This window comes from Platalea leucorodia (genome assembly GCF_965183815.1).
Source record: "Platalea leucorodia genome assembly, chromosome: 1".
Taxonomy (NCBI): domain Eukaryota; kingdom Metazoa; phylum Chordata; class Aves; order Pelecaniformes; family Threskiornithidae; genus Platalea; species Platalea leucorodia.
The window spans coordinates 128,279,053-128,296,040 of NC_138823.1; positions in this window are offsets into that span (position 1 = coordinate 128,279,053).

Genomic DNA, 16,988 nt, shown 5'->3' on the forward strand with positions numbered 1-16,988 from the left:
TCCTTTACCAGAAAGAAGTATATTATTTAAAATAATTTGTTCTTACAGAGCACCCAGAGTCTGTGACTGAGGTCTGAGAGCATTGCATCCTTGATTGTACGTGTGCACCAAGAAAGTTTCCAATGAATTTCCAATTCAAACACAAAGGGTGTGAGAAAAATGTCCTTATCTCTTATCATGGCGGCATAGATAGATAAACCAGCTTGCCCTAAGCACAGTCAAAATGAGGAGCTGATTAGAGCAGCAGACTTCCATGGGACATCCCAGCAAACACAGTGCCAGAACCTACGCTGCCTACAGCAGAGCCTGACATCAGGCATCAGCATCAGTCTGCAGCTGATGATAAGGGGGTTGGTACGCTTAGGGCAGGGTCTACATTTTACTTTCAGCTCCTAAATCAATGTATGGAACTGGTCCTTTGTAGCATGCCAAATTAGCTTGGTCTGCTCTCTTAAAGCTGGGATTTCCTGAAGAGAGTTCTGGTGCTATACAGTATGTTACAATATGTGAAATCACAGCAAATAGTCACAAATAGATTTTTCATGAAGTTTAGGTCCTGATTCTGTCTTCTTGCTTACCTGTGTCCATACCTACCTGGAACTCTGTTCAGTACACAAACACCTACAGTCTCAACAAAACACTACAATCGAACATAATATTATACCCTCTAAGCTAAGCTTTTTCATAATCCCCTAATATATCATACCAAAACACTGATACTTGCGCCTGTAAGTATGAACATATTGCGGTATTTGATGATTTCATGACATATATGCCAGCATGAAAATACACTAATTTACATGCTAGGAGACATTATGGTAAAGATAATCAGGGATATAGACATATGGATTCAACTAGCAATCCCTCTTCGATGCAGGTATTTTTTATCAATACGAAAGCACATTAGTAGGTTAGAACTGATGTTCCCTATACTGAAGAGAATTGCAATCTACGTGGCTAAAGAACAAACTTGATTTAGGTTTGCTAGGTCCAGGATTTGCTACCAACGGGAAAAATCAAATTTGTTTGATGCAGCATGTCCCTTTTATCTTGAAAGTAAAGAATTAAATCTTGACAGTTGTAAAGAAATAATGTTTATCTTTTGCAATTTATAAAATAACTGCACATATACTTATTGATCTAAATCTTTAAAATAAAATATCCAAATTATATTTGTGTAGGAAAAATGAATCCCTATGAACTCAGCATTTTTAAAAAGCATTTTATCTCACTGTAAAAACAGTAGAACATTTAGAAGAGAAGACTGAAAGAAACAGCATTGGTGAAAGCTGCAGTTTGTAATTGCAAAGTTAATTATCTTTCCTAAACCATCAGTTGTCACTTAGATAGACCAGATTCTAGCAGGCTCTCAGGGGACTGACTTTATTTCATTCCTAATGGCTTGGGACCCACCATTTTGCTGTCTCTGAACATTTGGTCACTGAATGCACCATTTATGGAGTATTGTTTAATTAAGGACAAATTAAGAGAACTGTGCACAGAATTTAATTTCATATCCTGTGTAAATTCTTTTAAAGAGGGTACTAACTATAGGCATTATAACTTTTCATTATCCACTGCTTCTACAAGGTATTGACAATTTATTGTTTGCAACAGTTAAGAGTTTTGTTTACCCTTTGGGGAATTCTGCTGGCACTGCAGTTTTTTGCCTCATCATTCCCTTAACCCCCTATATGCCACTTTTGCTATTTCGTGATGAGCCATGTATTTGAAAATGCACTTTTTTTACATATGTTCAAATACACTTCCACAACAAAACAAAACAAGGCTAGGAGATAAGATGTACTATATACATGCGTGATCAACGGGAATTCCTACAGGACTAGTATAGACTACATTATAGGCAGCCAAAATTCACTGAAACTCCTTATGCTGACGGCTCTGAACAGAAAGTGAGAATACACATAGAGCTAGAGTATTCATTGCTGTGCGGAACCTCCTAGTATCTTCTTGGCAGAGACACTTGCACAGTTTAGATGTAGTTTCCATGAACTGGTTCTTCAGCTACTGCACGTGACCTGAGGAAGGCTGCTTTTCCTTCTCCTTCACGCTCACCCAGTCCTTCTGCTTGAGCTTCATAATCAATTTGGACTTTAATGCAGCACAATGACTGGAATTTCACCAACATAAAGAAATTCACGTTTACTGAAATCAACTATGCGTTGTCTAGCTATATTTATAACTATAAAATTATTGCATCTGGAGTGAAGAACCATTTCTATTTCATAACTGTAAAAGCATATAGCTTGAAAGCAGATATTGCTAGTCTTTGAAAGCAACAATCTGTCTCCAAAAAAGCAAAAACATGTTTCTAGAATATTGCAACAATCACGGAGTTGTACACTCTGGAACAAAGGTATTCCAAATGGTACAAAGCACAGCTTATACCCTGCAAAGCTAGTTCTAACCTCTATCTAGAGCACAAGCATGAAGCACAAGTAACTCTCAAACACACCTGGTGCATTTTACAGAATCAGTAGAAGCAAATACAAATGAAGGCTCCTATCAGGAAAGAGCTCTTATATGTGAAGTAGAAACAGTGATCAAAACTCCAAGACATCCATTGTCCTTACACCAAACCAGTGGCAATACATGATTTGTTCAGGAAGATTGTATAAATATAACCAGAGAGGTTAACTCAGCAAAGATAGTTACAGCTATGCAGAAAGGAAGACTGTGCTTTAATTCCACAGTAAGAAATCTTTGCTTCACTTCAAGTTACCTGCACTCACTTCAGGCTGTGGCTGCCTTGGCTGAAGGACTTTGATATTCATTCCTCAACCCCTCGTGTTGACCATAATCAGTGTATGGGATAGGCAGCTGATCACTGACTCCTTTTAGTCACTGTTAACAGTTTAAATAGCAGGACTTTCTAGTGCACCTCATTTTTACTGTAACTTTTAGAATTATACTGTCTAAACTAAGTCACACTTATAACTGGTTTAATCTGAGCAGATTTCTGTAGGTTATCTACATCTACAACTAGCTACATCTACTAAATCTGCATACTCAGTTGCCATTTAACAGTTTGGCACCAGAATTATTAGGAAAAAAAGAACTGATATAAATGTCTTCTACAAAAATAGCAAAATATCCTTCAAAATAATAATTTTTTTTCCTTATCAACCCAGAAATATTTATTTTATTTTATTTTACATATGACATTTTGTTCAAACTGAAAAGCAGCATCTCTTTCTGATACTTCTGGAACTTCCAAGAGGAGAACATGAAATTGCAAAGATTGCAAAGTGGTAACAGTTGCAGGAAATACCAGCCAGGCTCAGCAGTAGACAAGTATTCCAGGTTAAGTTGCTATCATTTCCATATTCCAAGAAAATGCCTTAACCACTGGTCTAGGACTTGGATGTGGCAGAGGACAGCAGAGGAGTCTGCTCCCTGTCTTATGTAATTAAACCTGTCCTCATCTTTCACTCGCTCCCTTAAAGATATAAGATTCTTGATGTATACCAGTACTGCAAGTAAATTAGTATAGAATCCTAATAAAATTAATGCTGTTTACACATCTTTACTTCCTAACTTATTTTTGATAATGGTGCCAAAGCTGATACTGTAAATCAGTGGTATATATTTAAAAGCTCAGAGCATAAAGCATTGTTGCTGTTTTTTCTCTCCTGATATAGCTGCCTATTTCTGAGGAAACTGGATCTTCAAATTGTGTCTTGATGGAGAATGAAGCATTTAATTTTTTTTAAGGAAGCTCATTTGTCTACTCTGAAAAAGCATATGAAATTTCACTGCAAAAGCAATTATAAGACAAAATTAGCACTAAGAATGAAAGGACTATCTTAATGATGACTGTAGCATCACTGGCGTGACATTATAATACTGTAAGAATTATACAGCATCCAAAACCTGTCAAATGAGATTTAGGAATATAGTTCAGAAGTTATCCCCCATTGAGTTACTGTCCATAATCCTGATACAAATCCTGTAAAGTGTTCGTGTGAGGTAGTCCATATGCTAAGGGTAGCATATAATTTCAAAGCTGTCAGTTTTAATTTCTGTTTTATTAATTTTCCCATAAGTCTACAGACATACATTTCAGAGGATATATATCAAGTAGATTGTATCCACACAAAGAAGCAATACAGCTATGGCTTATTCTGACATGCTTCACCATCAAGAGTTCACACACTGGAAGGAATAATTGTAAATGCTATGTTTTGAGCAACAGGTGGGAAGATTTTTAAAACCTGGAGGACCAGAGATGAAGGATAAGGGCACGAAGCATGGATTCAAGAGGAAAACATGGACTTTTTGTGAGCATGCAGAGGGAGAACAGAGGGGAGTGTATCTGAATAACAGTTTTTCAGTCTTACCATTACATTCTCTCCCTTAAAGAAAAAATATGACAGAGTTAGTTTAGCCCTTTGTCTGAAAAGGCAGCTATGACCACACTATCTAGAAAAAGAGAATTCCTAGATATCTCGGTGAAAGCCTGTCTGTGACTGACTGGGATTTACTGAAAGAGGAATGATGTAGGAAAAGATAAACGAGGAACTGGCCTAAACCTTGTCTTATCATTCAACACAATCCAGCAAACATAAAAGTTTGCAGGAACCCATAGCTAGTTGTTTTCTTTTCCAGTATGATGCAGAGGGTTGTCATCTGCTGCAGCAACGCTGTGAGTACCTGAACTAACCCATGTAGAGCAAAATCAGTTCTCTTTCCACTACAGTGCAATTTGCACTGTAAACATATCCATAAGGCTTATATCTAAGGGGCATGATTATGCAGACCTTCTGAACCCTGAATTTCCATATGTCCTTGGAGAAACAGCATGACAGGAAAGCTGTGTCGGTGGCTGATCCCATATAGACCATCTTTACCTGTATCATACCTTTCCCATCTTTAATTCCCATGCCAAAGACAAGAGAACTCAGACATAGACTCTCTAGGTACATCTACACTGCTAAATAAAATAGGAGGAGTGACTGAAAACTGGAATCTTGGTTGTTCACACTGCTTAACTGCTCTCTCACCTTTGGCTGTGATGAACTTCACCTAGCTCCAGATGTCATCCTGGACATAGTCCATTCTCAGGACAGCTACCAAAAGGGGTATGATGACACTACCAGGTGTGCCTCTCTCTACCGTACATTATAAGCCACTTTTCCAAGTGTACTTTTTTCAGCAATTCCACACACACACCCCCAAAAACCCCCCAGAAAGTCATATATAAGGCCTGATAACAGTGCAGGATATTATAAGTGATAAAATTATAGGACCAGCCCCTACTCTGACTTAGATGTTCTTTTCTATTTGGACTAACTTGGTAACACAAAAACTGAAGAAAGGAATTTTTTCCAATAACATCACCTGGCTTCTATTGAGCATTTCTGATACGAATCACTGAAATAGCTTAATGGTAGAATCAAACTAATTTTTAGATATCAGTCAATATATCACTTCTAATGTAAGATTGGTTTTAAAATTTGCTGGCATCATGGATTCAATTAACACAGATGTTTATATTTAGGGTAATACTGTATGAACAGTGCAGTATGTATAATACCACTGTAAAATAAATTGGTGTATTGAAGATAATTATGTTACAATGAAAATGGGTCTTGACAATTTACTAAAAATAACTGAGATTAAATCTATTTTTTTCAAGAGCAATTCAAAGTCCAATGTTCTTTACTTTAATCTTTCCTGTCCTTCACTCTTCCTCTGATAATTCTTCTTTAGAATAATTAAATAGTAGCTATGTCTACATGTCAGCTCTCAGATTCCAAATGTGCCTTAGACCATCTTGTGACCACAAACATAAATCTCAAAACTTTCATCCAGTGGTTTAGCTCTAGATCTCTAGAAAAACTGAGCCAGTACTCAAGATCAAAGCACTGGCTCTCCATGAGGTGTCATCTGGACTCTGCAGCTAAGATTCAAACCTTGGACATGGCATGATCATGCGAAAGTCAATCACACAAATAGCTGCTGTCATTTTGTTTCTCCCACGTATTGAGTTTGACTGCTTGCATACAGCATTGCCCTCTCACTGTCTTTGCATCTACCAAGGCAGACAGACACAATAAATGAGAGCAATTGCAGTTAACACAATTTTCTTTCAAGAAAATAAACATTTTCTGTTAATGATCTTGCAAACTACTTTCTCTAAAACTTCATTATTTTCAAATAATTCATACACATTTGATTTTTCCATCTAAAAGACCATCAGGAAGACTTGTCAGCAATTTACTGCAGGCATAGAGAATTGGATTCTTAACATCAGAAATCATCTGCCACAAAAATTTGGATGCTTGATCCCACAGTTCTGGCCCCATCTAAATAGATATAACCATTGTGAGCAAGAGTACATTTACAAAACAGTGACAAGGGTACTTCACAACGATGATGGAGATCTTTCTCCCAGGTTCTACAACCCATCGTCTCCAAGGTACGGGTTAGAATGTCAGACTTGCGAGGCGAAGAAAAGGACTGCTCTCTCATGACCTCTAGGAAAAAGATGACTTATGGTCTAGGCTTAAGATTCACAACTGAGAATCCCAAGTAAAAGAGGTGCCATTCTGCTTCTGAGATATAACTAACTCAGCTATCTCTCCAAATATTTAGGCCTTGAAATTTCATTCTTTTATTAACACTTCTTGCTTATAAACTGAGCAGGTTCTTCATTCAGCACAAATGCTTCTACAGATCCCTCTCTAGATCCCAGTCTTCTCCTTCAACAGAGGAACTACATTCTCAAATCTGGGTGGAAAGGCATCTCAGTTTAGCCATGTTGGTAAGAATTGTTACGAGGCTGAAGTCTTTCAATGGTATTTCAACCTAAAGCTTGTTAATAAAAAAAAAAAAGGCTAATTTCTAATGTGATTTTTATACTGATAGTGTCTCTTTTACTGCAGATACAGTTACAGTACAGCATTCTTTGAAACAAGTGGAGGTATGGAGGATTTTTAATCCAACTAAAACAACAGTTTACCTGACTGTGTTCTCAGCCACAAACCATGGGAATGCTTCCCTACAGCTTGGCAGGTGTGATTTGGAGATAATTGCTGCAAAGGGAGGGGGCCATCACAGGCTTGTAATTCTCCTAGAGAGACTGCAGGTCTTTTTTCCTTCTGTGTAACCTTGTATGATAATTAGTCCAATTCCACCTGTCTGCTAAAGTAGCTCTTACAGTTGGGTGTCTGTGGTTAATTGATACTGTTCTGGACTAGTGCAGGTTCTGTACTAGTCATGAGGAACAGGCAGAAATAATTTTTAATGTTGAAAACTAAATCTGGATTCACTACAATATCAGCATTTGCCTTCAAAGATTTTCTAAATGGTCAGTCTGATGGCTATCCTTTTCAGAGTTCAGATGTGTTGGAAGTTTTAAATTGAAAACCTCTTCTCATGAAGAAATATAGATTTACATACTGCAAAATTTAAAGCAGAACTGAAAAATGGAGTGAAAAAAAATTTTCCAGTAATGTCTTGACTGTGATAAATAAAGATATGATAAAATACTCAGGGTGACCTTGGCAGTTTAGCGCAAAAACTTGCTCTCAGCATTCATTACATGGATTTGGAAGCAAAGATCTATCATCAATAGCCCTAAATATGTCCACAGATTGAGAATGAAGTTGAATCTTAGATACAGATCCTGTAACTAACCATCTGGATATTAGTTACCCAGTTTTGCAAGGAACTTTAGCAGGTGCCTACATTTATATTTTAAGTATTCATGGACAAAAAGTTAAGAATGTTCATAGGAACTTTGGCTGAACTGCTGGCTGCATATCCAGTCAATAAATCTATTTATAGACACATACATATATAGGCCATATGACACCAACAATCCATATTGTATATGCTAACTCAGCTGAAGGCTTCTCAGCAGTGTAGGCAGAATCAGTTTTATGGAAGCAGCAATATGGGTCACAGCAGATGGGAGAAAGAGGCTAAAAAGATTCAGTGAGGCTTCAGCGGACAGAACAGATGGGTTGTGGGGGGAGAGAATGGGGTTTCTGGAGTAAGACTGGAGTTAGCAACTCAGAGGTCACTGAAGGTCCGTGATATTCTGGGTGCAAAGTGATTGAGAAGACTAAAAAGGCTGGAGAAGCTAAGTGAGACTTTAGTGGGGCTATGGATCAGGGTAGTGACAGCTCTTCTTCTCTCCTTCTGTTGTTCTGAGAGCTTGCCCCTCATTACTCCTCATGGGTAATCTTCCTGCTCACTTTCTTGAAGCACAGGACTTCCACCTGCCACCCTTTGCTTGTCACCCATGGACCTGTCTTCATCTACTACCCTTTCCCTGATGGGAAGGCCTACAGTATCCTGTCCTCCCACAGAGGCAAGGCCTGCTTCTACCAGCATAAGCAGAAGCAGAACATTGAAAAGGATGGGTATCATCAGAGAGGATTTTGCTCCTACACCTTCCTGAAGGAAAGACAGACAGAAAAGTGGTTATCGTTTCTTTAAGAAGCTGCACATCCCTAGGTTACATCCTGTTTGTTCACTCAGTGTTAGCAACAGCAGGAGAGGAAGATGGCTGTATAAAGCAGGAAACAAAGACCTGCTGTTCAGCCTAGAAAGCCAGGCCCCATCTTTGGCATAGATGAAGCATACAGTCTGCTGCCATAAGCTGCTGCCTACCTTGTCTTTTGGCTTAATACAACTCCGTATGTGAGTGTGAGTGTTGTGTATATATACATATGTGTGTATGTATATAGTTTAATCCAAGAAATAATGATAAAAACACAATAATGAGCTTCCAAGTATTATCAAGCCTATTAAGCTCCAAATAGTTCATTGAGGACCAATTTCTAAGTGCTAAATAGTACAGCTAGATTTTGCTTTTATGCAAAAATCAATGCAAACACATGAATCATTGAGAAGCGTGCTGCAGCCTTCCAAAGTCAGTTCCTAATTAGCAATCCATTGATCGAAATAGTTAGTACTACAAATAACACAGGAAAAAAAGTGTTATACTAAGTGTATGGAAAAGAAAGTCAATTTTTTTGCCCTTTACAATTAATTTCAATTCTTTCCACAATTGAGGAAAGTGCCAAAGGTTTGCATCCTTAACACTATTTTCTACATTCAGCAATGTTCCTCCTTTCATTCTGTCCCATCAGTTAGAAAACTTACTCAGATTGTGCATGAGAATAAACCTAATAAAGAAAATAGATGAGGGAAAACTAGGCTTTGCAGGAATGTTTTTCTTACTACAAGAGTTCTCCCCCTCTTGGAAGAGGAGAATTGACCTAGCCTGTATTATCCCACTACAATAATGTACATTTGTCCTGTTATTTTGATAGATATTAGGATGACATCGGACTGGAATCAAAACTAACAAAAGCTTAGAGTTTAAAAGGTTTTATTTATTTTGCGCTCAGTATAAAACAAGTTAATATGTGTAAATCCTTTACATATGACTGTCTGTAACTTGCAGAAATGTTTAGCTACCTCCTATAGGAAGCTAGGGTCCATTGCAGTTGAGTGTCATAGGAATGTCTTCCAGAAGTAAAGGAGATTGCAGATTTCACCATGGATATTATTCCAATATTTCAATATGAGAAGGGAAATCCTAAGAACTTCTCTTGTTGAGATCTCTTTTTTAGATTTTATGCCCTTTCTGGGAAAACAAGACTGAACTGAATCCTACAAAATGGCTGAAGACAGTCAACATAAAGTTAAATATTGCATAGTAGCTGCTCTGTAAGTAAACCTTGCCCTTTTTCTGGTTAAAGAATGAGTGGTCCAGTATTGGTTAAAGTTGAGGTCTGTTGCAAAAGAACCATTACTCAGTCTGTCTTCAGGGATCTATGGGGTCACTATCAGCCTGTATTTGGTACTGTGTATTTGGTATTGTTCAACCCATGACCTTTATTCACCTTCAAATTTCAAATAATGCAAAGGCTTGAAAGTAATTGCTATGTTTCAGGGTAAATTGAACTATTTTAAAAATGCGTTAAAACTGTGGGTTGCATTCTGTAAAGAAAGCCAGTCTTTTAACTTCAGTATTCACAGAAAGCATATAATGGTGCTATCTGAACAGCAGCATTAATACCAAAACTCAGTGAAACATACCATTTAAATGAAAGTTTGAGATATCTTTTTATCTTTTTAATTCATTACTTTAATATGTGCAGAAAAAAACTGGGATTTCCCTGTTTTTTAGTATCCGCACATTCAGCTATTGTTTAGAAAGAAACAGCTTATTTGAGAATCTTGGTGGAGTATTTCCGTCAAAGTACTGAGCTTATTAGAACCAAAATCTTCATCATTAAACAACCTTTTCATCACCTCAGAATTATATGGCTTCTCAAGGAATTTGGAAAATTATTTTAAAAATAATTTTTGCTGGCAATTTTAAATGTTAAATATCTCTCGTTGTTGACATGGCTCCATGTGTCTGGTCACAAACAAATTCCAAAGCTTAGCTGAACAGAATCTTGCATAGAAGTGATTGTAACTCTAAGGAAACTGATGAACCAATTAACTAACAAGAATATATAGCTGAAATTATGGAGCAGTCCTGGAGCTTGGCAGAAAATACTAAAAGTAATCCTATCCCTGAATCTTTATTACCACTGTTTATCTAGTGTAGATATAGTGCAGTTTTATCCTGAACCTAGGTATAATCACATAGATTGAAAATGGAGTCAAAGTTTGATAGAAGGTACAACATGACATAGGAAAACTTAGTTGTGCTGTAGCTTGTTTGCTGTCAAGACTACTTGCTGTAAATTAAGTCAGATTGATCAAAAGCCATTGCTGTGTTTCTGTGCTACATCTTGTAGCATAGCTCTCAGACACTGAACACAGTAAATAGGGCCCACAAACTATATTTCTGTGTTGAAATTTGACAAAACACATGAAAATCCTTGGAAAAATATAATTTTCTATTAAATTCCAAGACATTTAACACAATTTCTGTACACCCTGGCATCCCTCTTTTGCTCTATATAACTTTTCTGATGGTGAAACTAATAACTGTATGAAAACAGTTTTTATCTGGTGTTGGTAAAAACCATGATTTTAAGCATTTTATAACACATATTTACTAAATTATTATTGCTCTGAAAAAAATCTTGTTTACATAGTAGGTAATAAAGGAAAAAGCAATTTGTCCTTCTATTTTCACTTCAAGTTATACATCCTTAAAGACAGAGAAGTAAGGTGCAATGAAAGAAAAAAGAGAGTGGCGTCACCAGCTCAAGAACAGGTAGGACACTAGAGAGATAATTAGTATATAGTCACTCAAATGTTCCAGCAGTCTGATCTCAGCAGTGATGAAAACACAGCCTATTTCTGTATTTAGGGATCATCAGAAAAATCACCAAGACCTATTAATGTGTATAATTTAAAATAACCCTTGTAAATTTTCTCTGTATTGTTGTAACCCAGGAATGTATGTAACATTTCTCTCTATATTCGCCTTCCACTCAATGACAATATAGAAAAATTTTCTGTGTATCCTTGTCTTCCATAAAATCTACAAGGGCAATATGCTTAAGTTTTCAGTTTACTTCCCTCATTTATTTTGATATAACACCACCTAACCTTCTGATATGCCTGCAAGATTCATGTATTTTTTCTAGTATTCAGGAAAGCAAAGCAGAAACTGTTTTAGGAAGCAGCCTGTTGGTCTAATGACATATTTTGTATCAGGATGCTTCCAAGCCAAACATTGGGTTGACATTTCTATTGAAACACATCATTTCTGTTTGGTTTCCTCAACTGTGAACCATAAGATTGAAGCACAAATGAAATTAACCCTGAAAATCTGCCCAGTGTAGCATTCCTATGAATTCTCTAGGAGCCAATAGCATCTTCTGATAGTAGAATTGCAGTGGTCACCTTTCGAAGCTCAGCCTTTGCCCAGAATTATCAAGCAACTATCTACAATCAAGTGATGAAAGCAACAGGAATCAAAAGCTTTTAATTTCTGAAAAAGTAAAGGAAAACATTTCAAATCTCTAAGCAAATGGCTATTCCTTGTTTTAAACACACAGAGAAGCATGAGAGTCTCAATTACTAAACAAATTGTCAGTGTAATCATGTTCAACAGTGTGCAGATACTTGTTTACTTATATAATATATATGCCCATTGTGCCTTTAAGTGTTGTGCATGTCTTTCCTTTTCCAAGCTCCCAGAAAAACTGATACTGGGCAAGATTTTGAACTGAGCTTTAGAGGTGGCAGCTGGAAGCCAGTGATAGCTCACCCATGTGAAGTCAAGTGAACTTGCTGTGTGTCTTAGATGTTATTTTAGCAGTAATCCAGAAAAGCAACCTGTAGTTTCTTCAGCTATAGCTAAAACTTATGTCTCCCAGTTCTCAGGCAACTGTTCTAGTCCTGAGACTATTGTACAAAACATGAGTAACTAATATTGCCATTGTTTGAAAATACATGGAGCCATAGTGAAATCACGGAGCACATCATTGGCATCTAAGTCCATGAGAGAGTGCTGCAAACCCTGAACTTCTTACATAGCTACACAGCACAGCAGAGCAGGGAGAGGTTTCTCCAAGTATGACGTTGTTCCAGGCACACTTGTTCCCTGAACATTCCTTCCACATTGGCTTAGCTGACTGCACTTTTGTGTGCAAGGGTATTGTAATTCTACTTCTGGGTCAACTAAAATTCCATTTGCTGTAAAAAATTACATTGAATTCTGCTCCTGGACACTTCAACTTTATTCCATTTTCTAAATTTCTTTGTGGATTGGGCCTTAATATTTATGAATGTCCTAAAGTCCCACTGAACTTAGCTGATTTGATGCTTACATATGTATTTGTCTCCCCACTAAACATAAGCAATGAACAACATTAGTCCACTTGGAGAATATGTCTCACAGGAAAAAGTATTTTTTCTTGTTTAGAAAGTAAAAAATAAATAAATAAATTCTATTAATAAATAATGCAAGGCCAAATAGATGCACATGTGCCTGATCCAAAACACATTAATTTTCTGTTGAACATTTAACAGGAAAACAAAGACAATGTCTTCAAGTGTAAATGAAAAAAAAAACTAAACAAAGTTTTCTTTAGAGACATTTAAACATTAAGATCAAAGAAACTGCCTGATACTCTTACTAAATTACAGGGAGCCAAGACTGTTTTGCAAGCACAATATTCACTATGGAATTTCCAATACTTTTTTGCTGTGATTCAATGCTCTAAGCAGCTCGTTATTTCAAGTCTTAGCTGCAGAGAAGTTATCTGAGAGTTAGGCTGGCATTGATAATACATTAAAAAGCTTAGAAGCACATTACTACAGCACCTACTCATGGTAAGATATTGGTAACATGAAACAAATAGGACTCTTAAAGTATTCCTGCCTTTGACATCTTTAGCCATCCAAAGCTGAGAGGAAAAGAAAAAAAGAAAATCTTGTCATAAAAATAGTATTTTAAAATGTTGCAAGAAGAAGAGACTTAGCATTATACCTTCCCCTCTGCTGCTGCAGTCACAAAGGAGTAGCAGCAATCAGCTCAGAAGTGGGGAAATGCAAGTTATAGTATATGATTTGTTTCTCAAACCTAAGGAAGCATCATGGCAATTGTAAAGAAAGTTAATATTCCCACTCCAGCTCAGGTAATGAATGAAGAAATAGTGCTGTCCTTTAACAGAGACATTAGCCAAAAATCCTCAAAGTGTCAAAGTGTTTTTAATTATCACATGGTCTGCACAGTACAATCTTTCTTAAATTTTTATTGTTGATGTATCCAGACAAACTACTTCTGTGCTCCTGATAAGTATATACATCTTCTAATATATTCTTTTGGGATTATACGTTTGATTGAATAGCAATACTCAGCAAGATGCTGGGAGTACACAGAAAAGAAGAGAGATACATGAATTTTCTGTAATTCAGTTCAATCTAAACAAAAATATGTTTTTTGAAAGGTTTAAATATCATCATGAAAAGACTTGAAGCCATTATGTATGAGGCCCCTCCAAAACGCTAACATTTGATCAGTGAAACCAGGAGTAGTGGCAACATTGTCTTTTGTTTTTGTAAAATTTCAGTGGACAAAGCCTCTAGGACTCTGTAAAAGCCAAGTGTTTCCTGGTCTCATTTCTTTTATGGTTTGACTAGGCAATTATCAATGTATTTTACGCGAGGCCATCAAGACATTTATTCTTTGCCTTCACAGTTAATAAAAATTAGAAGAGGACAGGAACATCCACAGCTCTTCTGCGTTGCATGTTTGCAGGATACTTGGCCTTACATGGGTCTAGATTCAGCTACCATTTGGAAGATTTTCTTTACAGCCACAGGGGCTAGAAGCATTTATCTGAAAATGCAGTTTCGGTAGAGGTTGATAATGGGGCGGCAACAGTTGTCCTCAGTCCTCAGATGTGCTATTAACATTAGAGTCACCAGTTACGTCTAAACTGTATTCTGGCTGGGTAGTTGGTCAGAATTACGAGGCCAGGACCACCATGTGGTGTGCCGCAGGGCACAAGTGTCCTGGAACTTATATACAGCCATTGTGATGCAGCGAAGAAAAGGTCAATGTAAAGTGGAGGTGTTACAGTCAAAGTATTTCCAGAAGAGACAGGGAAGTGATCATATATTGGTAAGACCTTATCTGGAATACCATATACAACTATGCCCAATAAGAAAAAGAAGAAACTTAAACTACAAAAGATACAGAAAACAGCTATGTAATAAGCAAGGAATATATGAGAATGCTAAAAAGGGTTTCTTTGATTATCCTAACACAACGAAGGCTGAGATAGGGTATATACTGCCATTAGTAAATACAGCAGTGGTAAACACTAAGGGTGAATGTTAAAATCGATGTTGTCAGAAGAATAAACAGGTATGTTTTGGCCAGGAGTAAAATTCTTTTGGTAATTAAAAGACATTTCACAGGGTTACGGCAGGGAGCATCTGGAAGCATCCTTCAAGTAGAGCGATGACGGCAAAAATATATTTGATAGATCTCGATCCTTTTATTAAAGCATTACATGATGTGTTCCCTCTGATAGCAGGGGAGGGTCCCAGTGCCTCAACATTTCTTCCTTTCTGCCTCTACCTTTCCTCTTTAATTTCATTCAGCTGAAATGTACACCAACACTCCAAATAACAGATGAACAGCTGCGTTTGCCACTGCTGCTGCCTCCTCAGCAGTGTCTTGTGTATAGAGTAAAACAGAAATAATGGAGATAGTTATTATGAGACAAAAGTTAAAACAAATGTAGTGTAGTTCTGTTATTAACAAGCCTAACTAAGGAAACTTAGTTAATAGCAAATGATATCCAGGAGGTAGTTGACCTTTAAGTAGTTATACTATATTTTTTAAAAGTGCATACATATATATGCACACAAGATTTTAGTAAGCATCAGTTGGGAAATCTATTTAGCTATTCAACTAGCTTTTATCTCACAATGTTGATTTCTCACATTTATTTCTACTCGCTGTGCATAGAATTGACTGCATTATGCCAGTGTTTGCCATGTTAACTATTTCTAAAGGTTACCAACTACGTAATCATATATGACATGAAAAAGTACTTGCATTTCACCCCCCAAGAAACTGACTTCTGAGTCATTGGAACCTCCTTCTGCTGTAAACTATAAGTAAGCCCCCCACCAAATGTACACGTTAGAGAAAAAAAAAATCAACTAGATCTGCCATTCTTCTTCATTTGTATATCAAAGAGCTGTGAAGATGTTACTCCCTTTTGGTTTCAAGATGATGCTCATATGCCCTTCTGCAAAAACTTCACAGAAACATCCTGACCTCTTCAGATGCTTTTTGTTTAAATGTTTTCAGTTGAATAATGAAAGCCAAAGGCTTACGATGCATCTCCTAATTAAGACAAACAGCATTCATTTCAATTTTTAAATGCTATGTATTATTTTGCCTCCATCTTTCTTCTTTTTTGCTTTTCACTGTACCCCAACCATCAAATGTAAGACTTCTGATTCTCCTGCAAACAAAGGCCTGCACAGCTGTTACTTTGCAACAAGCACATTGTGGGCCCCATCCAAAGCTCATTGAAGTCACAGTCTTTCAATTGACTTCAAACGGCTTTGGATAGACTCCTTTTTTAAGCTATATCTTAATCTGTGATGCATTTTTAAAGCTGAAAAACCTTAATGCACTGACGTTTCTGCAGTTTATTATACCACAAGATACAAGAAAGATGTGAAAAAAAAATGGAGTTAACTTTGCGCGAAGTGTTAATACAAAATGTACTCTTATGATACTGCTGCCAACTACTTTTAATATCCTAATAATGTATTGTTACTCTATGACAATACAGAATAATTTTAAATTCCCATTCATAAGGACTCCAATTATAATCTAATTCAACTCAGATTAACTATGCTTTGATGGCAATTTCCTTATTAAAAAAAAATAGCCTAAGATAATGTGCTGCAAATATAGTTTCAATGCTAATAAGAGGCAGTTTAACAGTCTAGAGAAGTTCATTCTGACTACCTTTCCATTGCAGTGATAAACAGTACATAAAGCACCTCAATTACATATTTAATATAAAAAATGAAGTTGTAACATACAATTTAGTCAAACTACTATTAACTTCACTTTAGGTATCTTACTCTTTCAATAAGCAAAATTGTAATTTTGCTACTTCTACACAACTGTGACAGAATTGAAATCGGTGTTAGCAGTGTCACTACAGATGCATCTGCTTCATATCATAATTTCATTGCTGTGAAAAACTACAGTAGCTTTTATTGTTTAAAACTGCAGCAGCTGTAAGTGGGACATTTTAGTTCATTACTGCTTCAGCCAAGCTTTGCACTGAAAATTATTCAGTAAACTTTCATGACAGCTTTTGATTTTTACTATATCTTACAACACTCTTCTATTGCCATAAGTTGTTTTCTTGCAATAAATGTAAAATGATATGGAGCTACATTGCTTATGCCAGCTGAAGATTTGATCCAAAAGCTGATTCTGACATCAAGGCCCTGGCACAAGGGCAAATGATAAATCTAAATGAAAAATC